The 26,762-nt window shown below is 42.6% G+C and overlaps 1 protein-coding gene across 4 annotated transcripts in view; it reads left to right on the top strand.

Moving 5' to 3' along the window:
* Positions 1–26,762, top strand: part of MBOAT2 (membrane bound glycerophospholipid O-acyltransferase 2) — a 130,591-nt gene that overhangs the window by 23,719 nt on the left and 80,110 nt on the right. The gene's annotated exons all lie outside the window — the stretch shown is intronic.

Below are 26,762 nucleotides of genomic sequence, written 5' to 3'. Positions count from 1 at the left end.
TTTATTTCTCTCTTTCTCAGAGGGCTTGTCCATGGAACCCACCCACCGTGTCGTGAGGAAGCCTCGGGCACACAGAAGCCAGGTGTAGGTGTTTGTGTTAACCTACAGCCCCGGCTGAGGTCTCAGATGGCAGGCACCAAGGATCTGACATGAGCGAGTGAGCCTTTAGATAATTTCAGTCCTTGGCTGATGTCAGGCAGAGCAGGGATGAGCTCTCCTTGTTCAGCTCTGCTCACATTGCAGATTCAAGAGCAAAAGAAATACTGTTGCTTTTAAGCTACCATGTTTAGGGGTAGTTTTTATGTTGTCAAATTTCTCATTCTGTCAATCACGTGTTTTTTTAAAAAAAAAAAGTTTATCGAAGTATAACTGACATACAGTGAAATGAACAGATCCAAAGTGTATATAGTTTGATCTGATTTGACAAATGCATATACACTTAGGTGACCTATATCCCAGGCAACTAACCCTCATGAAAGTGAATTTGGTAGTCCAGAGTGTTAGGTAATGAGTTGAAAGAGATTGGTGGGAATATGGCTATAATCTAAATAGGATAGGAAGCCATTTGAATTTTTTTTTCTTAAATAAATTTCATTTTAGGACAGTTCTAAATTTATAGAGTTGTGATGATAGTACAGAAAGTTTCCATATAATTCACATCTACTTTTTCCTGTTGTTAATATGGTATATTAGTGTGAACCTTTATCACAACTAGTGAACCAATATTGGTATGTTATTTTTAACTAAATTCCATACTTTATTTGGATTTCCTTGGTTTTTACTTAAGGTGTATATTACCGTGGGCTGCCATAACAAAATACATAAAAAATACATAAAAAAATGAATGGTTTAAACAACAGACTGTTCTGGAGGCTGAAGTCTGAGGTCAGAGTGCCAGCATTGGTGGGGATTTGGTGAGGCCTCTCTTCCCGGCTGGCAGATGGCAGCTCATAAGAAGTTCCTTTTGTGATCCAGGATCCTATGTAGAGTTTCCCATGTTACATTTAGTTGTCGTGTTTCCTTATGTCCCTCTAGATGGGGACAGTTTCCCAGACTTCCTGTGGTTTGGATGACCTGACAGCTTTGGGTAGTATTGGTCGTTTTGTAGCATGCTCAAGTGGGATTTGTCTGATGTTTTCCTCATGATCAGTCAGCCTGGGCTGTGTGTGTTTGGAAGGGCACCGAGGTGCAATGTTGTTTTCATCACTTCTTATCAAGGTGCCTGCTTTCAACTTGACTTATCACCTTTGGTGTAATTTTGATCACAGGCTAGGCAGTGTTTGTCCGGGTTCACCACTGAGTTTTCTTTTTTACCCCACTTTCCACATTATGCTCATTGGAAGAAGTCATTCTGAGTAGCCCACACACGAGGGTGGGCTGCAGGGGTGCAGTGTGCTGGCGGAGACGGGGAGCTGGGAGGGGAGAGAGGGGGTAAATGGGTTGGCCTGTGCTGAGGGGCGGGGCCGGTGGTTTGCTGGAGGGGCGGGACCTGCACCGGGGGTGGGGCCGGCGGTGTCCGGTACTGGAGGGGCGGGGCTGGCCTGTGCTGGGGGGCGTGGCCGGCCGTGCGCTTGCCGATGGATCTAAAATGCACAGGAGAGAAGAGGGGGGATGACGCCTGCTCCTGTTTTTGGCCTGAGCATCTAGGCAAATGATGGGAGGAGGGAAGAGAGTGGCTTTGGAGCGTGGGAAAGGACGGACATGAAGGATTTTCCTTTGGCTGCGTTGAGTTTGAGAGGTCTGCTAGACTTTGAAGTAGTAATGTTGAGTAGACCATTGACTGTGAGTCTGGGGTTCAGAATACAGGGGAGGGGTCAGGATTCAGTTAAAGAATTCCATTGTGCGTTCCGACTAAGAATTTGGCTTGACAGAATAAACAGCCTGTGGTAATTTGATTAGAATGATGAGAAAAACTAAAATCAAACAAGCACATCCTTTCTGAGAGCACTGTGAATAAAAAGAAGGAAACAGGTGATCGCTCAGTCAGCATCAGTGGCTCTGTGTGTCTGACCTCAGGTCCCAGCTAATACAGCTAGTTGAGCAGTGGAGAACTCAGAATTTGATTTGGATGTTATAAGCTATCAGGAAAAGAAATAGGAAATTTTAGGTTTTTTCCCCGAGGAAAAATATATGTGTCCATATATTTGGAGCCTCGAAGACAGTCTGCCAGTGTATTACATTTTTCTTTCTTAGAGGGACACCGGTCAGGAGTGGGAGGGCTCTGAGCAAGCTGCATTTTCACGTAGCTGCCAGCCTTTCCATCTCCTTCGGGCGGCGTGTCTACAGGAGCCTCTCCCTGCTCTTCCGCTCCTGCTCTGCTCTTCCTTCTGTGACCAGGGGGGCGGCGACTGGCTTTCCTGTCTTGATGTCTCTCTTTGTGATAATGACTATAGGGAGGCTGAAGGATTTATACTATTTGGTGCCATAATAGGAATTTTAAAAGCTAAAACTGACATTTGGCCGTTAGCACATTAAAATTACAGCAGATTTGACTAGTGCTACAGGTGATGTCAAGTTTAAGTTGCTATCTAGAAGTTGGTTTGTTATTACTTAGAAAATAAAAGTTAATAATATTGGGGGATTTCTAGTTCTCTCCTTTTCCCTTCCATCCCCCACAGTTCTTCACTTATTTTTAGAGCCTTTTGTCCTAGTATATCCTCCCTTTTCTGGGGAGTTGATTTTGAAATCCTTACCCACACTTCCAAGTTTCAGGGAGACCTTTTCGAGCTCCCTGGGTGCCCCTCAGAGCTCATCCAAGAGAGGAGTGCCTTCTCGAATTTGGGGTTCATCATTTCCTTTTCATAGTGGTAGCTATAAGTGTATGTATCTTTAAACAGCATGGTGTTTAGTTTTGCTCAGTGTTGACTTCTGACCTTTATTTAAATGATTTATACTGTATGTTTTCTTCTGAGTCTTGCTTTTTAAATCAATATTATGGTTGCCAGATAGATTTCTTTTGCTCGCCGTAGCTGCAGTTCTTTTGTTCCTACTTCTGTCCAGTGTGAATATGCTATAACTTATTTGTGTTCTCCTGACCAAGGCATTTGGGTGGTTTCCAGTTGTTTACTATTTATAAATAAGGCTGTAGTGAAGTTCTTGTTCTTGTCTGCCTGTCACACATGCAAGAGTTTCTCTAAGGTTTATCTACCTAGGGTGTAATTAATGGTCATGGGGAATGTATCTTCAACTATATTAAACAATGCCAAACTGTTTTCCAAAGCGGTTATACCAATATAAACCCCCCACCAACAGTGTATTAAAATTCTGTTCCGCATCCTCACCATCACCTAGCACATAGTGTTAGCAGACTGATACATTTCGGCCAGTCTTTTGGGTATGAAAAGATATTTTGTGATTTTTACTTCATTTTTTTTCCGAACACAAGAAAATTAGTATTTTTAGCTCCTGGCCACTTGTATTTTTCTTCTGTGAAATGCTCATTCTTTTGACTTTTTAAAATTTGGGTAGTTTGTCTTCTTCCTAATGTTTTTAGGGGTTCTCTCTGTTTTAGATTTGAATTCTTTGTCCATTATATGTGTTGTAAAATATCTTCTTCCAGTTTGTAGTCTGAGTTTCCATTTTCTTTATGCTGTCTTTTGATGAAGTTCTTGATTATTTCTTGAAATAACTAAAATTTTTAAAATTATGATGACATATAGCATATGTAAATATGTAAAATGTACCACCTTAATCATTTTTAACTGTATGGTTCGGTAGTGGGAAGTGTGGTCACATTGTTGTGCAGCACATCTCCAGAATGTTCTCATCTCGTGAAATGGGAACCGTATACCTCTTAAACAACAACTCTCCATCTCCCCTTCTCCCAGCCCCTGGTAACTACTACTCTACTTTCTGTTTCTGTGAATTGGACTATTCCAGATGCCTCCTATAAGTGGAGCTCCCCTAGTGGGTTCTGAATCTGCTGTGACTCAGTTCAGCTGGCCAGGCAGGCAGGCCGTGTTCGGTAAAGGATCGGAACTGTGTGTAATGTCTGTGTGTTTTTCTTTGTAAATTTCATAATCCACAAATGTAGTAGAGGTTATTCTTACCTTCCTATTAAGACACATGACATAAAGAGGTTAGAAATGCCAGAGGTTACTTGGTTATGGCTGGAGCAAGGATTTGTATTTATAGTTTATTAGGTAGTAATGTGCTGCTTTCTTTAGATCCACAGTTGTCAGCCCACTATGATATGCTGGGTGACATTCACATGAGACACATTCCCATTTCCGTACAGTGTGTCACATATAGTTCCCGGCAAACCGGTTGCATCTCTGCTGCTGTTTTCTTAGAAATGGGAGGGCAAGAGTAATGCTTTGGGGATAACCTTTATTAAAGTAAATTGTTTGCAACCTTGAGGGACTGTTTTAACTTTCATTAGTAATAAATTACTAGTGACACACCTCGAAACTGAGCAACTTTCCTATGGTTCATAATTGCTGCCTTTGACTACTTAATTGTGTTGACTTTCTTTATCAGCTGTGTGGAGCTGCTTAATGTTCACCTCAGAGTTGGTGTAAATATTTGATAATTTGGGATGTACAGATGGTCTTCCAGCTGTGTTTCCTCCCCGGCCCGAGAGCTGAAACTCGTGTTAGGAGTTTGGTGGCAGAGACCGTGTATCGCTACTGTGTGGAGTCTTGCCTCCTCTGCGTACCCTATGTGACGAGGACAGATGTCAGTCCCTTGCGATCAGTTCTCCAGACATCACCACATAATTTGGAAGTCCATTTTGGTTGTGACTGCATCAAAGAGTTACTTTTCAGTGCAAGCTTAATATTAAAATTATATCAAGCAATAGGAATAAGAGCTTATACATACATTTGGAATGATATGGTGATCTGATTACAGTAAGACCAAATGTGAGTAGCGTGCAAATATTTAACAACACATATTTGTTCAGTGCTGCTCATATACCAGGAATAGGTGCTAAGGGTTACAGTTAACAAAATAGACAAAAACCCCTGTTCTCATGACATGTGCATTCTGGGGATTATTATTTTTTTTTAATTTTAAAAAAATTTTTTATGTTTGTTTATTTTTGAGAGAGAGGGAGAGACAGAGCATGAGCAGGGGAGGGGCAGAGAGAGAGGGAGACACAGGATCCAAAGCAGGCTCCAGGCTCTGAGCTTTCGGCACAGAGCCCGATGCGGGGTTCGAACTCACAAACCACAAGATCGTGACCTGAGCCGAAGTCAGACGCTCAGCCGACTGAGCCACCCAGGCGCCCCATATTCTGGGGTTATTTTTAAAGATTTACCGTAGAATAATGTACAGTGTATGACATTGAGAGACCTACAGATCACTTGTGATATTTTTTTGATAGCAATGTCTGAAACCTTTAAAAGTTCTTTAAAAAAAAGTGAGAAATTAAAAATGCTTATCTTGGCTCATTTGGATAATGTATTATATAAGTGCTTAACGGCTGAGTATTCCAAGGGCAGCATCTGAGAGCTCAAGCTAATCATGAAAAGTTAATACTTTTAATATTGACATGACCCTTAATGAAAAGTATACTGATTTTGGTGGTGGGCAGTATAATTTCAAAATCAAATCAACATATGTGTAAGCTGATACTGTATTGATGTGAAATCTGGTGCTAATGAGGCAGCCCAGGGGAACCCAGTGAGTTTTTTGCATGATTCGAAGCTGTATAAAATTAATAGTATTGAAATTGACTTTTTTTTTTTTAGGGTGGGTGCTTTTTACCCAGTAGTGCGTAGGTCCCTGGATATGAGTGCTTTCAAGTTAAATTGGGAAAGGACCACTATTCTTATTTGGGCTAACGCTTCTGATAGATAGCAGGAATGAATACGTTAATAAATAAATTTTATTAGCAAATATAAATAAGCAATCAAATTTAGGAGATAATTTTAGTGATAACGTACCCTAAAGTGAATCAAATGAGGTATATGATCCCAGCCAACTGGGGATGCTGCTTTAGCCTGTGAGGTCTGTGAAGCTTTGGAAGGTGATGTTTGAGTTTAGATGTCACTGGTGAAGTATCTGTGTTTTGTGCGTTCCAGGTGTGGGGTTAGGGTGGGGGACTTTGGCCTTGAGGTGGAAATGAGTTTGCTGTGTTGGTGATGGGTATGGCTTAGAGATGGTCAGTGAGAGGAGTAGTGGTAGACGAGGCTGGAGAAGGGGGCCTGGTTCTTGGAGGGCAGAGAAAAGGCTTATTTGAATTATGATGGGCCGTCGCCTAGCTTATTTGAAGCTGGGGACTGACGTGGTCACATGACTGGCTGCGTGCGGTGGCTGACTTGGAGAGGCGAGAGCGGAAACAAGGGGACCTGTAGGTGCTCAGGCGGGAGGCATGGGCGGCAGCGGAGATGGAGCTAGGACATGCGTGGCTGGTAGAACTTGGAGAGAGAGCTGCAAGGATTTAGGACTGGATTCAGTGTGAAAGGGGAGAAATAAGTAGTCGTCAAGGGTTCATTGCTAGGCTTCCGATTGAACAACTGATTTTGTGATGGTGCGTTTGCCGAGATGTGTCAGTTTTGGAGTAAGAAGTTGGTGGTTGGGGTCGGGGGTGGGATCAAGAGTTCCCATTTGGACCACAGCCGGTTTTAGAGAGTTATTAGATATTGAGGTGAGGTGGTTTAGTGGGCAGTCGATTAAATGAGTCAGAAGCCTAACGGAGAGTTCCAGACTAAAATGACTGAAAAGGGAAGTGTCGGCAACATGGAGATGAACTCCCCAGGAGTGGATGGAATGTTCAGTTTACGTCTGTAAACTGAGGATGTTGGACTGGATGATCTTTAAGCTCCATTCTTTCTGAAGACCAGACATTTATTGAGTCACAGAGACTCTCTGAGAAACTTGAAGAATTTTCACTAAAATGTGTCTAGCCTTTTGAATCATGACAGTGATGAACAGGGAGGAAATACAAGCCTGTAGGTGTTCCCTATCTGTATTTATTCCAACATTGTTGTCAACTGCTTGTCCACAAGCATGATATGTAAGTGAAATAAATGAAATAGCCTTCTAAAAGTAAAGGTAATCTCAATCGCACGACCACGTTCTCACTTAAACCCCCAGGATGGTCAACGTGAGTTGATTTTTATTTTAAAAATTTTATTTTTTTAAAGTTTATTTATTTTGAGAGAGAGAGAGCGTGCGCACACACACAGGAGGGTCAGAGAGAGGGAGAGAGAGAAAAATCCCAGCACAGAGCCCGATGTGGGGCTCGAGCTCATGAACCGGTGAGATCATGACCTGAGCTGAAACTGAGAGTTGGACGCTTAACCAGCTGAGCCACCCAGGTGCCCCTATTTAAAAAATTTTAAACAGCCTTTGATAGGTATAATTGACAGGTAGTAGAGTGTGCATATTTAACATGTAAAAGTGGATGTTTTGACACAAGTACCCATCCGTAGCAACTCGCCACAATAAAGATAATGCACATACCCATCACTCCGGAAGTGCCCCTTAGTCACACCTCCCTGTTACTTCCCCCTGACATGCATCTCCAAGCACCCCCTGATCTGCTTTTCGTCATTGTAGAATGGTTTGCCTATTCCAGAAATTTATATAAATAGAATTGTACCGCACATGGTCCTCATTGTTTTTTTTCTCAATATAATTATTTTGAGATTTATTCATGTTGTTGTGTGTGTCATAATAGTTCATTCCTTTTTATTGCTAAGTAACATTCTATTGTAGGATACAGTACGATTTGTTTATCCAGTCGTTGTGAATTTAGACTCTTACTTTTTCCCATCACAAGTATTCCGATTTGCTAATATTATTTGTGACCATAGATGAGACAGATACTAAGGGGTACACACACACACACACACACACACACACACACACACACACACAGATACACACTTTCTAAACCCTCTTAATAAAAGGGGGCAGTAGCTCCTTGTTCTTGTACTTATCCCCTTTCTCTTCAGGGATGAGCAACTTGTTAGTCATATGTCAGAGTAAGTTTGACAAGTGTTGTAGATGTTAAGCAGACTAACCCTTTCTTTGTGTCTGTGCTCATGTGATATTTTGGGATGTGTGTGTGGTGAGTTTATTTATTTTTATCTGGATTAAATTTGTTTCAGCAGATTGCCTTTACTTGAGCTTTGTAATCTAGCAGCTGTGGATGCGTTAATCTAGCACCTTTTGATTTCATAGGCAAATATAAATAAATTCCTTTTAACTAGTTACCAGGAGTTTTACATGGATGGTTAAGAGTTAAATTAAAAGGGGGCGCCTGGGTGGCGCAGTCGGTTAAGCGTCCGACTTCAGCCAGGTCACGATCTTGCGGTCCGTGAGTTCGAGCCCCGCGTCGGGCTCTGGGCTGATGGCTCAGAGCCTGGAGCCTGTTTCCGATTCTGTGTCTCCCTCTCTCTCTGCCCCTCCCCCGTTCATGCTCTGTCTCTCTCTGTCCCAGAAATAAATAAACGTTGAAAAAAAAAAAATTAAAAAAAAAAAAAAGAGTTAAATTAAAGGACATAAGCTCACGTTAACCTGGTAGGTAGAAGACAGGTACTTTTCACCTCTTTGAGGTCATTTTATTTTTTTTTTGTTTTTTATTTTTTTTCAATGTTTATTTATTTTTGGGACAGAGAGAGACAGAGCATGAACGGGGGAGGGGCAGAGAGAGAGGGAGACCCAGAATCGGAAACAGGATCCAGGCTCTGAGCCATCAGCTCAGAGCCTGACGCGGGGCTCGAACTCCCGGACCGCGAGATCGTGACCTGGCTGAAGTCAGACGCCTAACCGACTGCGCCACCCAGGCGCCCCTTTGAGGTCTTGATTAAATCGCTTGCTTTCTGCTTCTGTGCATTTGGAAAGGCTTACTGCTTTTTGATTTCTGTGGATGATCTGAGACTATGCTTCAGGATCTGTCAGTTAATAAACCCCTGGGAGTCTGGCTGTTTTTAATGATGTTGGATTTCACTGTGGAGTAGGAGGATGTGGGAGGTCTGGCTCTTGCCTTACTGTTCTGTGTGCCCTTGCCTGGCAATGATAGAGGAAAGAATGTTGTATCTAGGTGTGTGCCTGTCCCAGTAGAGCAGGGTGCTTTGCTGCCTAAGCCCAGTGTGTTTGTTTATGTGGGAGTTGCCATATAATTCAGGCAGTTGCCATATAATTCAGGAGATAAGATATAGTCCAGAGAGGCACGCCACATAAGTCCCTTTACTTTGTGTTCTCATGACGCCACTCTTCGACCTACCACCCTTCTTTGCAGCCATCACCATTCTTCATTTGTCTTTGTGCTGCCTATAGATTGTGTGAGTGCAAGAACCACCATGTCTGCGTTGGTCATTGTACCTGAACAGTGTTTGTTGAATGTGGAATAGAAGTCATCCTTATGCTTCTATGTGTATTTTTAAGTTTCTGGTTATGAAGTTTCTCACGGTAGCACTTACTAGGAAGAGCTTTACGCCCCTAAGAGGGATGGAAGATAAATATGAGCTGTTATATTCTTAATGGTCGGCTCTCCTGGATTTTAAGCAAACTCTGAGGCATGACTCCCCCCACCCCCAACCCCCTACTTTTTCTTTCAGTGAATTAGCAGCACAAATGGATCCAGACACTTCACTCGGGGACAGGCGGGAATGCAGAGATGAACAGAATTTATTCTCAAGCCTTGAGAAGCTCACAGTCTCAAGGGAAGTCAGACAAGTGACAAGTGCTGTATAGGAATGATTTAATGTTTTTTTTGAGAGAGAAAGAGAGAGAGAGACAGAGCGTGAGCAGGGGAGGGGCAGAGAGAGAGGGAGACAGAGAATCTGAGCTGTCAGCACAGAGCCTGACACGGGGCTCGAACTCAAGAGCCATGAGATCATGACCTGAGCCGAAGTCAGACGCTTAACCGACTGAGTCACTCAGGTGCCCCTGTGTAGGAATGGTTTAAAAAGTTTTGGGAGCCCCAAAATATGAGTAAATGTTCCATAGTTTCTAGTTGAGGAGCTGGGTGGAAGTGATCCCGTTAATTAAGATGGGGCCCCAAGAGGGAAGGGGCAGGTTTGGCAGAATGATGAGGCCGAAGAGGGTACAGTAAAGAATTCACTTTACGTGTCCAATTTGAGTTTTGTGAAGAATATTATTCTTTCTTCTAACATTTTTTAATGTTTATTTTTGAGAGAGAGAGAGACAGACAGACAGACATAGTGCTAGTGGGGGAGGGACAGACAGAGAGGGAGACGCAGAATCTGAAGCAGACTCCGAGGCTCTGAGCTGTCAGCACAGAACCTGATGTGGGGCTTGAGAACCCACAAAGTGTGAGATCATGACCTGAGCCGAAGTCAGACGCTCAACTGACTGAGCCGCCCAGATGCCCTGTGAATGTTATTCTTACTGGGTAATCTGTAGATTTTTATGGTGGTTTATAAAAACCAATTTTCCAGATTTTTGGTTTGAATTTATTTTTACTCTGTATGAGGAGGTTGTAGTTCTCCAATTGAAGAGCTTTGTATTACCTTACTAAAGTTGGTTCTGACAGTAGTGGAGTTTAAGTTACTTTATGCTTGATGAGAGGGTTGTTTGTATATAGCAGTGACCTAATCCCATTTGAAAATGCTTATATCCTTTGAGACCTGGCTGCCATGATGTGACATTTGTGGGATGAAACTCACGATGCAGAGGCAGTGTAGGGAGATGAGATAATTATCTTAAATCTTGGTGCCCAATTTTTATGTTTGGAAATTCGAAAACAAGCATGTGTCACTTTACAAAAATGTAATTATTTGGGGACAGACAATAAATGCCCATGGTGCAAAATAAAAAGGTAGACAGGGATATACGATGAGAAAAGTCTCCTTTTACTCCTGTCTTCTACCCTGAAGGGCAACCAGTGTTACCATTTCCGGGGGTATCTTTCCAGAGGTATCCCCCAGGGGATGTCTGTGATCTTGTGAAAGCTCAGGGATAGCATGTTCCAGGATCGGTTAACTCAGCAGCGTAATGATGTTATCAGAGCCTGCTTCTTCGGTCTTTCTCTTCTGCTGTCCTCTTTATTTCTCTTAGGCAGCGTCCCAACTAACTTCCAGGCGCCTTTCCCATTCAGCGGGTCTCATGTAAATTGCAGAGGCCCCGGGCAAAGCCCACATATCTCTGTCGTGTCGTTTTTTACGTGTAAGGAAGACTTTCCCAAGAACCCTCAGCTTCATTTCTCATGGACCAGAACTGCGGCACATGTACATGTCCTGAATTAGTTGTTGGCAGTGATTGTCTGAGATCAGTCACTGCTCACCCCATGGCACTAGGAAAGGGTCTAGTTTTTCTTGAGGCAAGTGGCTGCCTGGTAACTGAACCAAATCAGGGTGTTCTTGGCAGGGACAGCGGTCTGCTGCTACAGGAAATCTAGATCATTTCATCTCAGTACTTATGGGGCTGCCTTATTCTTTTTGATGGCTGTTTAGCATTTTATTGACTTAATGTACCATACTTTAACCAGTCTCTGTCTTTTCCAATTTTTCCCATTATAGAATGCTGCAATACATATACATAACATTAAATATATCCTCTCCCACATTGCCAAATTGTTCTCCATCAGGATTCTGTGAGTATACACTGCCACCAGCAATGCTTCCTCATACATGTGACAATGCAGAGTGCTCTTGAAGTTTATTTTACCCAATTAGATAGGTGACACGTTACCTTATTCTGATTTTAATTCCCATTTACCTTATTTTAGAGTTTGGGCATCTTTTCATATGAAGGAGAACTGACTGTGTATATACATATACATGCCCATTTTTCTATTATTTTGTTCTCTTTATTATTGATTTGTAGGAGCTTTGTATATATTGAGGAAAGTAGCTTTTTATGGTATGATTTGTAAGTATTCCTTTCAAGTTTGTTGTTTATCTTTTTACTTTGCTTATAGTGTTTGGCAGTTAGGGAAATTTTTATATGTATATTTATGTACCAGAATTGCATCTAATTTTTTTTATTGGTTTTGCTTCAGAGCACTTTAAAACGTTACCTTTATCATATTCTGCATGCCCGTGATGTGTTTGAATCTGTCTCTAGACTTCCATTTCTGTATCATTGATCTGTCTCTTTATCTGGTCTTCATTCTAGCTTTTAAATTTGCTTTACTCTCTGACAGGGGAAGTCCACTCTCATTATAAATAATTTCCTGGCTATTTCACTTGTTTATATTTATGTATTAATTTTAAGATCATCTTCTTCTTTTCTAAAAAGCCTATTGACATTTTTGTTGTGTTAGACTTACATTTACTGATTGACGTAGGGAGCAATGAACATTTTTTATGATGCTGGAGTCTTTCTCTCTGAGAATGGCTGCCCTTTCTAGTCAAGTGGTTTTTGGATCTCTTCCTCTGTATGGCATTTTAAAATTTGCTTCATGTAGATATTGTCCATTTCTTTTTAAGATTATTTTTAGGGACTTAGTGTTTCTGGATGCTGTTGTATGTGGGGTTTTTTCCTTCCATTATATCTTCTAGCTGGTTGTTGTTGTCTCTATGAAGATGGTTTTTAAGCTGAAGTTAAGAGTTGTTAAGCAGATCGTCCAAGAGCATACTGCTAGTTAGCAGTTGGACTCCAAAGCCTGTTAAGCTACTTGACTCTCTTTTGCCTTATCATCTTCCTACCCTTGCTCTATTTGGGTTCTGATGCTCCGCTTAGCTCCTCAGAACCTCCAAAGCATTAAAACCACCCATGCTACAAAAGGGAATTATATTGGTGTATTCAGGATGACATTTAAATCTCAAGCAAAAAACTTCTGTTGGGCAGTTATTTTTAATTCCTGTTCCCCTTGTCATTAGAAGACTATAGGTATTTTTAGTTGAGTGTGATGTTTTGCTCCTGAGTCTATATTGAAGTCTTCTCTCCTCTTAATTTATTTGTATAGTCATGATATATTCCGCCAAGTGACATTGGACCTGATGCTTAGTTGCTACACAAAAAGCCATCAAGTTTTTGTTTTCTGATAGACTATTTCAGTTCACAATTTGGGAAATTGGGTTTATGTGATAGTTTTTCCATCTGAGCACAATCATTTGTGAGCAGGAATGGTGTTTAATATTTAGGATTAATAAGATCATTAATTAACTAAGGTTTATAAAGAGAAAGAGCAATCTATTAAAGTTTGTTTTGAGGGGGCACCTGGGTGGCTCAGTTGGTTGAGTGTCCGACTTTGACTCCGGTTGTGATCTCATGGTTTGTGAGTTCAAGCACCATATCTAGCTCGCTGATGCTGTCGGGGCCTGTTTCAGATCCTCTGTCCCTCTCTCTCTGCCCCCCCTCCCGCCACCCACTTGCGCTCTGTCAAAAATAAATTAAAAAACATTAAAAAAATTTATATATATAGTTTGAGGTGTTCTCTATCTCTTTACTGTGGACATATTATGTAATTCTTGACTTTAATTTGAACATTTAAAAGCCATTAGTGTTGGATGCCTGGGTGGCTCAGTCAGTTAAGCATCCGACTTTGGCTCAGGTCATGATCTCATGGTTCATAGGTTCGAGCCCAGTGTCAGGCTCTGTTCTGACAGCTCAGAGCCTGGTGCCTGCTTCAGATTCTGAGTCTTCCTGTCTCTCTGTCCCTCCCCTGCTCGTGCTCTGTCTCTGTCTCTCAAAAATCAATAAAACATTAAAAAAAAAGCCATTAGTGTTGAGAGTATACAGAAAGTTCTATTTCCCCACTCCCTGAGAATGGATGCATTTGAAACAAGGACTGAACTCTCTTCTTAACCTGTTCTCCAAAGAAAATATTTAACTAAGCTAAACTTTATGCTTTTTAAGTCTTTTTTTCCCCCACTTATATTTCCTTAGAACTTTTTATCTGGAATTCTTTTTCATGATTTTTAATGTTCCTGGTGGGTGTCAGAGCAAGTAATAAATTCCTAAGCAGTTTTTTGTCATCTAAAATACAGTTAACGAAGTATCTAATTGTGACTTTAAGAAAGCTGTATGTTGGTGTTGTAGGATTCAGAAATTGTTATATCAAAAGCAGGGAAATACCTGTTTTTCTGTATTTGAGTAGTGTGTACATGAATTGGACAAAGTTGGTCAAAAGTCTGGAATGCTCTTCTCCAAATAGCATTTGATGAGCTGCTGTGGCTTACTGTGGAAAGAAGTTGGCACATCGTCAAAGGAGTCATCCTCATGGAAAGATAGGCTTATTTTGTGTCTTTCTAGAAGACACAGATAGGGCCAATTCCTTAAAAAAAAAAAAAAAAAAGAAAGAAAGAAAGTTTGTGTGTCTTATACCAGATTCTGTGCCCCACTGAGGAGCGTAGAGGTGTACGTGGGGAAGTGCACACGATAGACGAGCACACTGAGTGTGGGTAGGTGCTGTGGGACCATCGAGGGACACTTGACTTGGCCTGGGCAGGGACAGAGGCCAGACGGATGGCAAGGAGGACTTCTTGGAGGAAGAGTTCAGGTCTCTGTCGGGAAGCATTTTGGAAAAGTTAGTGGTTTCCCACAATGGAACAGTTGGCTTGTGAAGTAGTGAGTGTCCTGTCCTGTCTCTGGAGTCACGAGATGGATGATTGACCATCTATCTACAGGCGGCTTCTGAGGGAAACACTATATGGACTGAGGGCTGGACCACGTCTAACATTAAGATTTATAGGTTTAAACATTCATAGTAAACTTAAGGCATAGATACACGCATAACAATTTAATACTATCCGTTTCATGCCTTGGCCTCCTAATTTAATTGTGTGTGTAAAGTGACATTTTGAATTTATTTCTTGGGGCAGACTCATGACTACTTGGGCAGATACAGCTAGTGTTTCATTTTACTCTTTTAATTGTGAAATGTCATATCCACATGGGAAAGTAGATGAGACATAATGACAGGGTGGTGGAGACGGCTAGCTCTCCAGCAGAAGTCGGTGTCTCCCTGTCCTGGCACACAGCCCGGCCACGGGGCCCTGGCGGCCTCACACTGTGGTAGGGTCCACCACCGTCTCTGCCCACAGCGATCTGTGCCCCATTTTCAGGCTGGGGCTCTTGAGAAAGAAGTGTGCCTTTTTGATGCTCTCGTATTTCCCTTCCCATGGCTGGGTGAAGCAACGATGAGGTTCTGGATGATGGCACCCCAACATGGAGGGAGCAAGGACCCCTATGTCGCCTGCCTGGGAAGGCTGCCCGCTGGCCAGGAATGTCTGCTTTGGACTGTTGCCTGAACCTCATTTTTATGTGCCTCTTTATTACGGCACCTAATGCTATCATAGCTAATACGTAAAGTTTAACAAAAAACTAAAAATCGTTATCTTTGTAACCACCGTGGCCAAGAAATAGAATATTACCACCCTGTACGTTCCTCCTTGTAACCGGACCCCTTCCTCCATCGTGATCACTCTCATGGCTCCAGTGATAGTCACTTCATGCTGTTTATAGCTTTACCACTCATGCAGGCTTCCCCAAAACAATGCGGTTTTTGCTTGTTTTGGGGAACTTTCTGTGAATATATGTTTTTATGTTGTGTGTATTCCTCTGAGTGGATTCAAAAGGTGTGTGGCCTCTTTCATACAACATTGCGTGTTGAGTTTAATCCATATGTTGTGAAAAAAATCTGTAATTCTTTCATTTTCATTGTTCTGCGTAGCCTCCTATTGTGTGAATATACCACAGTGTTTTTAGCCATTTTATTGTTCATGGGCGTTGGGTTTTTTCTAGCATTTGGCTATAATGAACAACACTGTTTTAAATATTCTTGTACACGTCTCCTGGTTCCCATATTATACCTGTAAGTAGGGAAGTGGCTGAGTTGTAGGGTAGGGATATCTTCAGAAACAGTCCCATCAGAAAATGCAGGCTGTTTTCCAGAGTAGTTGTGTGTTGGCAGTGTATGAGTTCCCATTGTCTGCATTGTAGTCTATGCTTAGTATTGTCAGTCTTAAAACTTTGGCAATCTGATGGGTATCTAATGATATTTAAAAAAACATTTTTTTTTAACGTTTATTTTTGAGAGAGAGAGGGAGACAGAGTGCAAGTGGGGGAGGGGCAGAGAGAGAAGGAGACGCAGAATCCGAAGCAGGCTCCAGGCTCTGAGCTGTCAGCACAGAGCCTGATGTGGGGCTTGAACCCATGAACTGTGAGATCATGACCTGAGCCAAAGTCCGACGCTTAACCGACTGAGCCACCCAAGTGCCCCTCTGATGGTATTTTATATGGGTTTAATTTGTATTATCTCCTGAAGATTTAAAAAGTGTTTTTTTTGTCTTGCCTTTGGGGCCCATCGTAGCCACTTGAATTTGAGGTTGGTTGCTGAGGACATGTTTCCCAAACATAGCTGCACACAAGTTTTACCTGGGGACAAATTTAAAAAAGAAGAAAAAATTCAAGGTCCTGGTTTAGCCTAGGGGAATACAATTGCTGGGGCCAGTATCCAAGACCCCACTTCTAACTGGCTGTCTGGGTGAGGATTGTACAGCTGGACTTTCACACGTAGATTCGAGCACAGCAGCGAACATGCTAAGGGTCGTTCCATCCGTGGAGCCTGGAGGACCTTTGTTCCTTGACCACAGCCCATGTGGCCCTGTCTCCGGCCCCCCGCCCCCCACCCCCCCCCCCCGCCACGGGTCTCCCAAAGGCTGGCTGCTTACCGTGTAAGCCACTGGCGGAGGATGTAAACACGCTGTCCAGAAGCCACTTAACGCTGTAGAAAAGTAACGTCAAAGCATATTTTGTATCCCATCGATAAGAGATACGGACGTAGTGGTTGCTATTTTTAGGCCACTTTTGTGAATATGTTGAGAGGATTGTACTCCTCTTGAATCGCCTCGAGATTTAGGTTTTTTTACTCTAAACTTAAGGTTTTTTATTATTTATTTATAAGTCAGAGAAAAACCGATACCGTATGATTTCACTCATGTGGAACCGAAGAAACAAAACAAATGAACAAAGAGAAGTACACGCCAGAAAACAGACTCTTGACTACAGAGAACACACTGGTGGTCACCAGAGGGAAGGTGGGTGGGGGGATGGGTGAAATCGGTGAAGGGGGCGGAGAGAACGTTTCTTATTTGTGAGCGCTGAGCAATGTATAGAATTGTTGACTCACTGTCTTGCACACCTGAAACTAATACCACGCTGTGTGTTAACTATACTGGAATTAAAATAAAAAAGTGCAGTATATCAGCTGTGCCAGTGGCTGTGCAATAAGTATACAATGTGATCCACGAATGCCAACCATATAGATAATTTAAAATTTTCTAGTAGACACATTAAAAAAGTAAAAAGGAACAGGTGAAATTAATGCTCATAATGTATTTAATTTAATCCCCGTGTTAAAAATATTTCGATTTGTAATCAGTATAAAAATTATTACAGAGGGACGCCTGGGTGGCTCAGTCAGTTGAGCTTCTAACTCTTGATGTTGGCTCAGGTCATGATCCCAGGGTTGTGGGATTGAGCCCCACAATACGCTCCACGCTGTGTGGAGCCTGCTTAAGATTCTGTCCCTCTGTCTGTCTCTCTCTCTCTCTCTGTCTCTTCCCCGTCCCCCCGCTCTTGCACACACACTGTCTCTCTCTTTCACTAAAAAACAAACAAAATTCTTAATGAGGTGTTTTACATTCCTTTTTATACTATGTCATTGAAGTCTGGTGAGTATTTGAGATCTCAATTTTGAGTAGACAATGTAAGTGCTCATAGTCACATGTAGCTGATGATATATTGGACAGCACAGATCTGTCCAGAAGATTGCACGATGATAAGTGTATAACTTGACATATGTTTTATTTTTTTTAATATTTTTTAAAGTTTATTTTGAGAGAGAGAGAGAGAGAGAGAGAGAGAGCACAAGTACACAAGCAGGGGAGGGGCAGAGAGAGAGGGAGAGAGAATTCCAAGGAGGCTCAGCACTGTCAGTGCAGAGCCCGATGCCGGGCTCGAACTCACCAACCGCGAGATCATGACCTGAGCCGAAATCAAGAGTCGGACGCCTAACTAACTGAGCCACCCAGGCACCCCTTGACATGCATTTAAACACCTCTGAAATTCCCTCCTCATGTTCTAGGGAAGGGAGGGAACTTAAAGCATAACATTTTCTTAGCTATGCATTAGTTGAAGTGTAGACACCCTTAGTAAAAATGGGAAGATGGTAGGATCGGGTTCAACTTTGGAACTAAACAAAAAAGCATAAGACACAGCCAAGAAGTCTGGATTCCTAATCTCCCATGCTTGCTGTTTCCTTTAAGGTAGAGAACATTTATCTCACATTAATACTGTGAGGATAACTTAAGTTTTGTGAAACGTGACAACATTTATTTGATAGAATCAGAAAACGTTAGTGCTGGGAGCATGAAGGTATTTGTAGGAGGTAGACACAGAAAAATGTTGGAACGCCTTTCAGTAGGAAATTCAGAATTCTGGGTTTGATCTAATTCAGTGATACTATCACACTTGAACTTATTTTCTGTTTTTTAAAAATACCGACTGCACAAATTGATAGATACGTGTCTGTGTATTCATGTAATAAATACGGTTGTGTGTGTAGTGCAGAAAACAAAAGCTAAAGATGGGGTGGGAAGATGGGCGAAACGGGTGAAGGGGTGTGGGAGATACAGGCTTCCAGTTATGGAATGAATAAGTCACAGGAATAAAAGGCACAGCACAGGGAATTTCATAGTCAGTGAAATTGTAATGCACTGTATGCTGACAGAGGGTAGCCAACACTTGTGAATGTAGCATATTGAATAAACTTGTGGAATCAGTGTTGAACACCTAAAACTAATATAACACTGTATGTCAACCATACTAAAAACAAAAACAAAAACAAAAACCCCAAGCTGAAGACCACACAAATCATAAAAAAAAATTTCTATTGAAAAAGACACCACGGGGCGCCTGGGTGGTGCAGTCGGTTAAGCGTCCGACTTCAGCCAGGTCACGATCTCGTGGTCCGTGAGTTCGAGCCCCGCGTCAGGCTCTGGGCTGATGGCTCGGAGCCTGGAGCCTGTTTCCGATTCTGTGTCTCCCTCTCTCTGCCCCTCCCCTGTTCATGCTCTGTCTCTCTCTGTCCCAAAAATAAAATAAAAAACGTTGAAAAAAAAATTTTGAAAAAGACACCACAAGCAAAGATAAAAGGCAAGCCGTAGGCCAAGAGAAGTTATTTGCAAAGATCAGCTTCAAATACCTAAGTCTTTAGAACAGTCATTGAGAAAACAACCCGATTTGAAAAATGAGCAAAGGATATAAAGAAGGAACTGCATGTCCAATAAACATGAAAACTGCTATTTTATTTTTACCGATTACTGGTGATCAGGGGAAAGCCAAATGAAATGATGAGATAACCTTTTACATCCATTAGCTTGGCAAAAAGTACAAGTCTGACAGTAGCAACTATCGTCGAGAATATGGGGCAGCGGGACCAGAATGGTGGTAGTGTCATCTTTTTTTTATTTTTTTATTTTTATTTTTATTTTTTTAACATTTATTTATTTTTGGGACAGAGAGAGACACAGCATGAACGGGGGAGGGGCAGAGAGAGAGGGAGACACAGAATCGGAAACAGGCTCCAGGCTCTGAGCCATCAGCCCAGAGCCCGACGCGGGGCTCGAACTCACAGACCGCAAGATCGTGACCTGGCTGAAGTCGGACGCTCAACCGACTGCGCCACCCAGGCGCCCCTTTTTTTTAAAGTTTACTTAAGAGAGCTAGAGCAAGGAGGGGCAGAGAGAGAAAAGGAGAGAATCCCGAGCAGGCTCCGCACCCACAGCACAGAGCCCAACATGGGGCTTAAACCCACGAACCGTGAGATCACGACCAGAGCTGAAGCCAGGAGGCGGACGCTCGACCAACTAGGCCACCCAGGCGCCTCCCCCTCCGCCCCCCGTCAGTAGTGTGATCTTAAGGGCAAGAAAAATGCAGATCCTTTGAGTCTTTTACCATTTTATAAAATTCAAAATGTCCAAAGCAATACAATATGTAAATTACACATGTGGTAGACGTAGGACAATACTCATGAGAGCGCTACAGCTTAAGGCCGGTCGTTTATTCTTGGCAGGGGACACGGAGGAGTACAGTCAGAAAGAGGGCTTTGCACAGGGGGCTTCACTGTACGTGCAGCATTGGCAACCCTGGGGTATTTCAAATCCAGCTCTTCTCCGTTAATCTCCTTCTCAGGGGTAACCAGTCCCACAGTTGGATGCCAAGTTCCGTGCACGCGCACAGGAGAGCAGAGCAGCGTGTGGCGAGGAGCATGGGCTCTGGAGGTCAAGGTGCCTGCTTCCACGAGATGGTCCTGACAGTTATATGAGGTCGGTCTACGACTCACATGGCCTGTGCCTGGAGCGCAGCTGGTGTTTGTTGAGCACCTGCAATTAGTGAAGTGTGGCATTCTTAAATAGATTACATGGAGACCATGCTGATGTCTGGCACATCGTGGGTGCCTAGCAGGCTCATAATTAGTACATGAAATAAATAAATATAGAATTAATTAATGTAAATATACATTGTAACTATATAGTGTGTTTGTGTTTATGTACATATAAAATTAATGAACGCATACATAAATAGTTTGGATTTTTCTCCTGTTCTGCAGCCTGCGCTTCTCACTTACTAGTACATCTTGGGGATCTTCCACATCAAAACTTAGATCAAAAAGAGATCTATGCAATTCTTTTAACCACATTTAAAAAATCCAATTTAACTTTTAGTTTCTGTCTGAGAATGGTTTATTTCTTTTCCCAGTTTTTTTTTTTTTTAATTTTTTTTCAACGTTTATGTATTTTTGGGACAGAGAGAGACAGAGCATGAACGGGGGAGGAGCAGAGAGAGAGGGAGACACAGAATCGGAAACAGGCTCCAGGCTCTGAGCCATCAGCCCAGAGCCTGACGCGGGGCTCGAACTCACGGACCGCGAGATCGTGACCTGGCTGAAGTCGGACGCTTAACCGACTGCGCCACCCAGGCGCCCCTTCTTTTCCCAGTTTTTAATTATGTTTTTTTTTCATATTGACTTTTAGTTCTTTGTACATTTTGAACTTCAAAAAAATTTAAACTTTAAAAAAATGTTTATTTTTGAGAGAGAGAGAGAGAGAGAGAGAGAGACAGACAGAGTATGAGCCGAGGAGGGGCAGAGAAAGAGGGAGACACAGAATCCGCAGCAGGCTCCAGGCTCTGAGCCATCAGTACAGAGCCCGATGCGGGGCTCAAACCCACGAACCGCGAGATCATGACCTGAGCCAAAGTCGGAGTCTTAACCGACTGAGCCACCCAGGTGCCCCTACATTTTGAGTATTAAAGCCCTTTGTTATGTATCTCATGTGCATATTTTTTTTCTTCCAGATTGTTACTTATGATACTCTTTTAGTCTTCTTTTATTATGTAGAAGTTTTTAATTTTTGTGTAGTAAATCTCATGTAAAATTAACGTTATTTGTTACGTTATTTCTCTTACATAAAAAGCTTACATAATCTCTCGCGTTCTTGTCTAGGACATACACAGTTTTAGTAATCCTAGCAGTCAGGATGAAGTAGATGATGCTGGGCTGACAAACCGTCTCTAAATCGCACGGGCTTAGAACAACAAAGGTCTGTCTTGCCACTTGTCTAATTATGAGTTGGCAGGGGGGCTTTGCTCATTGTTTCTGGAACATTGCAGATGGAAAGATAACTTGGAAGGTTTTTGTTCTGGTAATTAAGAAGTGACACACGTCACTGTGCTCACAACTCACTGGCCATGGCTGGTCATGACAGGGAGTCGGGACACTCAGTCTTCATGTGCTCAGAAGGAGACGAGCAGAGGTAGGTGAATAGCATTAATGACCACCACAGTTGAGCATTCATTCATTCGGGAACTTTTTTTTTTTTTAATGCTCATTCATTTATTTTGAGAGAGAGAGATCGCAAGTGAGCAGGGGGGAAGCAGAGAGGGAGAGAGAGAATTCCAAGCAGGCTCCACACTGTCAGTGCAGAGCCTGGTGCAGGGCTCAAACTCATGAAGCTGTGAAATCATGACCTGAGTTGAAACCGAGAGTGGGAAGCTTAACCCACTGAGCCATCCAGGTGCCTGGGAATTTGTTCTTAAATGTGGAAGGCAGCACATTGGTTTCTTGTTTCTTCATCTCTAAGATAGACCGTAGAGCCCATCTTAGAGGGTTTACGTGAGGATCAGGTAGGTAATTGTAAATTGCCTAGAATGGCTGTGCCCGTTTGGGTCCCCAAGGAGCAGATGCTGGGGAGCAGTTAGAGGAGATCTGCCTGGGGAAGTATTGGGACAGAAAGCGAGGGTCCCGGGAGAAGGTGGGAGAGCCTTCGGGTCTGAGTTTGTGGCGGGGTCTGCAAAGCCCATCCCCTGTGTCCTAAGACGAAAGCCTGCCTTCATTTTGCTGCCACCTGCTCCCCCCCACCCCCCCGCCCCCGGGAGCAGCCCTGGCAGGCCCTGCCCTGCGATGGGTTAGCACAGCGAGGACCGTCAGTCAGGTGGAGACCTGAGCGGTGTCGCACTAGACATGTAGCCCGGTGTTACCAGCAGAGTTGATGAGATGGGTGTGACTTTAGTTTTTCCCGAAGAAGAGTCCTTTCCCCCATTTACGTTAACTGAATCGTCTAGCTTGCTTTCTACTGACAGGAGATGCTTCTTTTCTATAGATGGGAAATACACCGTTTGTTTGACACACAGCCTCCTGTAGACGGACACCGTTCCTGTCTGTTTTGAAGGGTGCTTGTGTATGCCCTTTGTCTGGGATCACGTTGTGGCTTTCTGAGGAAAGAGTAGTGCATTTTAAGTTTCAATGATAGCCGTTAAACTTCCTTTCAGGAGCTTGCAATGTGCCCGCAGTGACAGCTGCCCACTGCCCTGGTCCTTTAAGCCGGCTCAGGGCTCCATACCTCCTTGCCTGCCTTCGTTTGCATGGCCTTACCTGGAGTTGAGAGAAGAGTTTTCAGATCTTTACTGGACATTGACATTTGTAAATGTTCATGCTTTTTGCTTAATTTGCTATTAAGTAGTTCAGTTTTCTTGTGGATATGTAAAAGTTCTTTGTATATTAGGTAAATGACTCTTTTTTTTTTTCTATCCCGTGTTCTGCAAATATTTTCACACTTTTCCTTTATCTTTTGAGTTTTGTTTTGTTTTTTTTTTTTCTGCATTTTGCCATACATAGTTTAACAATCTTTATATGGTAACATCTACCAGTCTTTTCTTTCGTAGCACCTGTATCTTTGAAACAGCTTTTTTTTTTTTTTTAATTTTTTTTTCAACGTTTATTTATTTTTGGGACAGAGAGAGACAGAGCATGAACGGGGGAGGGGCAGAAAGAGAGGGAGACACAGAATCGGAAACAGGCTCCAGGCTCCGAGCCATCAGCCCAGAGCCTGACGCGGGGCTCGAACTCCCGGATCGCGAGATCGTGACCTGGCTGAAGTCGGACGCTTAACCGACTGCGCCACCCAGGCGCCCCTGAAACAGCTTTTAAATGACCTACTTTTCTCCCCAGTTTTATTGAGATATGAGTACATAAGAGATTGTATGAGTTTAAGGTGTACAACATAATGATTTGGTGTGTAGGCATATTGTGAAATGATCACCCTTGGAAGTTACCATCCAGTACCTCACACAGTTATAAATCGCTCTGAGCGTAGCGGTAGATTCTGAGGGGCCGTGTGTCAGGCGGGAGGAGGCGAGCCCAGGAGCCTCCTACATCCCCGTCTCGGGCCCTTCTCACTAAACGTGTTTGCAGATTTATTTGGGGATATTAAGCATTTCTTTGGATGTCCGTAAGAGATAAGTTACTCTTGTAGCTGTTACATTGGAGTGGCATAAATGAGCAGTAGGCTTTGCAGTTGAACACCTAGACACTCACTTAATTGTGAGATCAAGCCACGTCATTTGGTGTTGAAGAAAATACTCCTGTCACCAGCTCGTGTAAAACACACTCCTTAAAGAGCATCCTTGGGAAGGTTTGCAGCTGTTGCTTTTATGAGGGCTTTTTTGTGCAACTTTTCAAAAAAGGCTTCTTTTGTATCCGGTGAGGTATGTGACCAGTAAGTCTTAAGTTAGCTCAGGTTATCCATCTTGACTGACTTCTCTCTTCCTGTATCCTGCCTGCCCTCCCACTCCCCTCCCCCACTCCCAAATAACTGGGGCCAGTTTCTTTGAGGACACATCAGGTCATGTGTGTATATTTCAATAAAATAGTTTCGAAAAAAGAACATAAGATCTTTTGTCTTTCTTTCCATCTAGAAGAAAGCTTGTATAAAGGGTTGACTTGTAACAAGTCAAAACAAATGGGTGTGAACTCCACATAAGATCTTTTTCATTGAGTTTATTAGCTATGGGAAGTGGCCCGTTGTAGATGTTTTGTTAAATAGGATGGCGGTATTTTGCAGATAGCGTCGTGTCTGAAAGTCTCGCCTGTGGCGATCAAGCTTAACCTTCAGACTTTCTCTGAAAGTGGAGGGGCAGCCCATTGTACAGCCTAGAACTAGTCAGACTTGGATTGGAGAGTGGGGTACCTACCACCTGTTATTATAAATGATGTCGAGTTGGCTGAGTAAAATGGGAAGTGGCACCTTGTTCTGGGGGTTAGATGAGACAATCAGTTTCAAGTACCCAGCGCATGACGATCTTCAGACACTGTAGTTCTGTTCCTTCTTTCTTGCTGTCTCTCCCTTTCCAGTAATCACTGGTCTCCCCAGCCTTTCCCCACCCATGAAAGAATGACTAAGACACAGTTTCAGTTTGGGAAAGTTTTACCTTTAAGACCTTTCAAGACAGGTATTTGGACATCTGCATGTGTAGCCTCCTATCCTTATTCTGTTCCTGCCTTTGCAGGACCACATCCCTTTTTTTATTTTAAAAAATTTCAGTGTTTTTTTCAGTACTTTTGGGCTCACCTGTAAATGCCTCAGCATGATGTGCAAAGCCCTCGCTTTCCGACCCCCCTCTCCCAGGAGTCCACATTGTGTTCACTTCCATTTCTCACTGGTTTCTTCACATTGTTTTTGTTTGTTTGTTTGTTTGTTTGTTTGTTTGTTTGGGTGTTTATTTGTTTAACATGCCCTTTCCCTGTTTTCCAACACTGTTGGTTCTTACACCTTGAGGATTATCAAGACATGTGGGTTGTTTTTTGTTTTTTATATCAACTTTTGGGTTTACCGCCATAGATTTTGATTCAGTGTCTGGAGTGAGACCGGATCTCACTTTCTTTATCTGTAAGAGGACAATGTTGAAAGGGATATTTACAAAGATACAACACTCTGTATGTCAGTGGCTCTAGGATGCTTCTGTGATACTCATCATGCTTTGTTTTATATTAGACACAAATGAAGACAGAAAGGGAGGGGAGAGAGAAGGAAGTAGGGACACAGGGATCAATGGCTCATGTGGCTGTGGATATCAGCTATGATGAGGAGCTCAAGTCACCTGCCTTCATGCTCCTTCATGCTCCCTTCATTCTCCTTCCTTTGGTGGGGTGTTCTTAAAGCACTTTCTATATAACCTTTAAAAAGATTTTTTAATCATCGAGGTGAAGTTCCTTGTGTACCGTTTTGCTTTTCCCATTAGATTCTGAATTTATCCAGGCCTAGCACTAGGAATTGCACATTTTTGATTTTCCTATGCTTTGCCCATGGTAGATGCTTTATACATTTTTGTTGAATTAAAGGATGTTTGAAAGAAAAATTTTAAACTGTGAGAAGCTTTGCAGATATGACAATTTTTTTATATTAAAAATATTTGTCTTGGGGCGCCTGGGTGGCACAGTCGGTTAAGCGTCCGACTTCAGCCAGGTCACGATCTCGCGGTCCGGGAGTTCGAGCCCCGCGTCAGGCCCTGGGCTGATGGCTCAGAGCCTGGAGCCTGTTTCCGATTCTGTGTCTCCCTCTCTCTCTGCCCCTCCCCCGTTCATGCTCTGTCTCTCTCTGTCCCAAAAATAAATAAACGTTGAAAAAAAAAAATTAAAAATATTTGTCTTTTTTTTAATGTTTACTTATTTACTTATTTTTTAAGGTTTATTTATTTTTGAGAGTGAGAGAGACAGAGGGTGAGCAGGGGAGGGGCAGAGAGAGAAGGAGACACAGAATCCGAAATAGGCTCCAGGCTCTGAGCTGTCAGCACAGAGCCTGACGCGGGGCTTGAACTCACAAACCGCGAGATCATGACCTGAGCCGAAGTTGGACTCATGACCTTAACCAACTGGGCCACCCAGGTGCCCCAATATTTATTTATTTTTGAGAGAGAAAAGAGGGAGACAGAGGATCCAAAGCGGGATTTGAGCTGACAGCAGTGATCCCAGTGCGGGGCTTGAACTCATGAACCGTGAGATCATGATCTGAGTTGATGTTGGATGCTTAAGCAAATGAGCCACCCAGGTGCCTCCAAAAATATTCATTTTTCTGATGCATTTACTTTTTGCTTAATTAAGAAATTATTGTTAGAACCTTTTAGGAGGGAAAAAGTGCTTAGAACCTGTTGGAATGACAATTTGCTTGTATTGAGTCTAACTGTTTCAAAGAACAATGGTCTCTTAGACAAAGTACAACAATGTTCAACTGTTTTTCTCCTTGTAATGCAAGAAAGAGCACATAGTTGTCTGTGTCTTTAGGCCGAGACATCTCTATGGATCTATAGCAGCATCTACATGTAGATAGTGTGATTTGTTCCCGGTTGAGGGGCCCGAAACAGTGATTTCGTTGTTGTTTTGTGTTTTTTTGCAAGTTCCTAATGTCAGATGGATTTTTAAAGACCTATTTTCCTCAACAGTCTCTGAGAATATCTTTCATAAGAAAAAAATGGAGATTTTTTTCTTGAGTCTTTTTTTAAAAAATTTTTTTATGTTTATTTTTTGAGAGAGAAGCAAAGTGTGTGTGGGGGAGGGGCAGAGA

The sequence above is a fragment of the Herpailurus yagouaroundi genome, unplaced genomic scaffold, assembly GCF_014898765.1.
Source record: "Herpailurus yagouaroundi ecotype Mexico unplaced genomic scaffold, PumYag 188, whole genome shotgun sequence".
NCBI classification, from domain to species: Eukaryota; Metazoa; Chordata; class Mammalia; order Carnivora; family Felidae; genus Herpailurus; species Herpailurus yagouaroundi.
The sequence above is the reverse complement of the archived record's forward strand: the minus strand, read 5'-3'. Positions and strand labels throughout refer to the sequence as shown.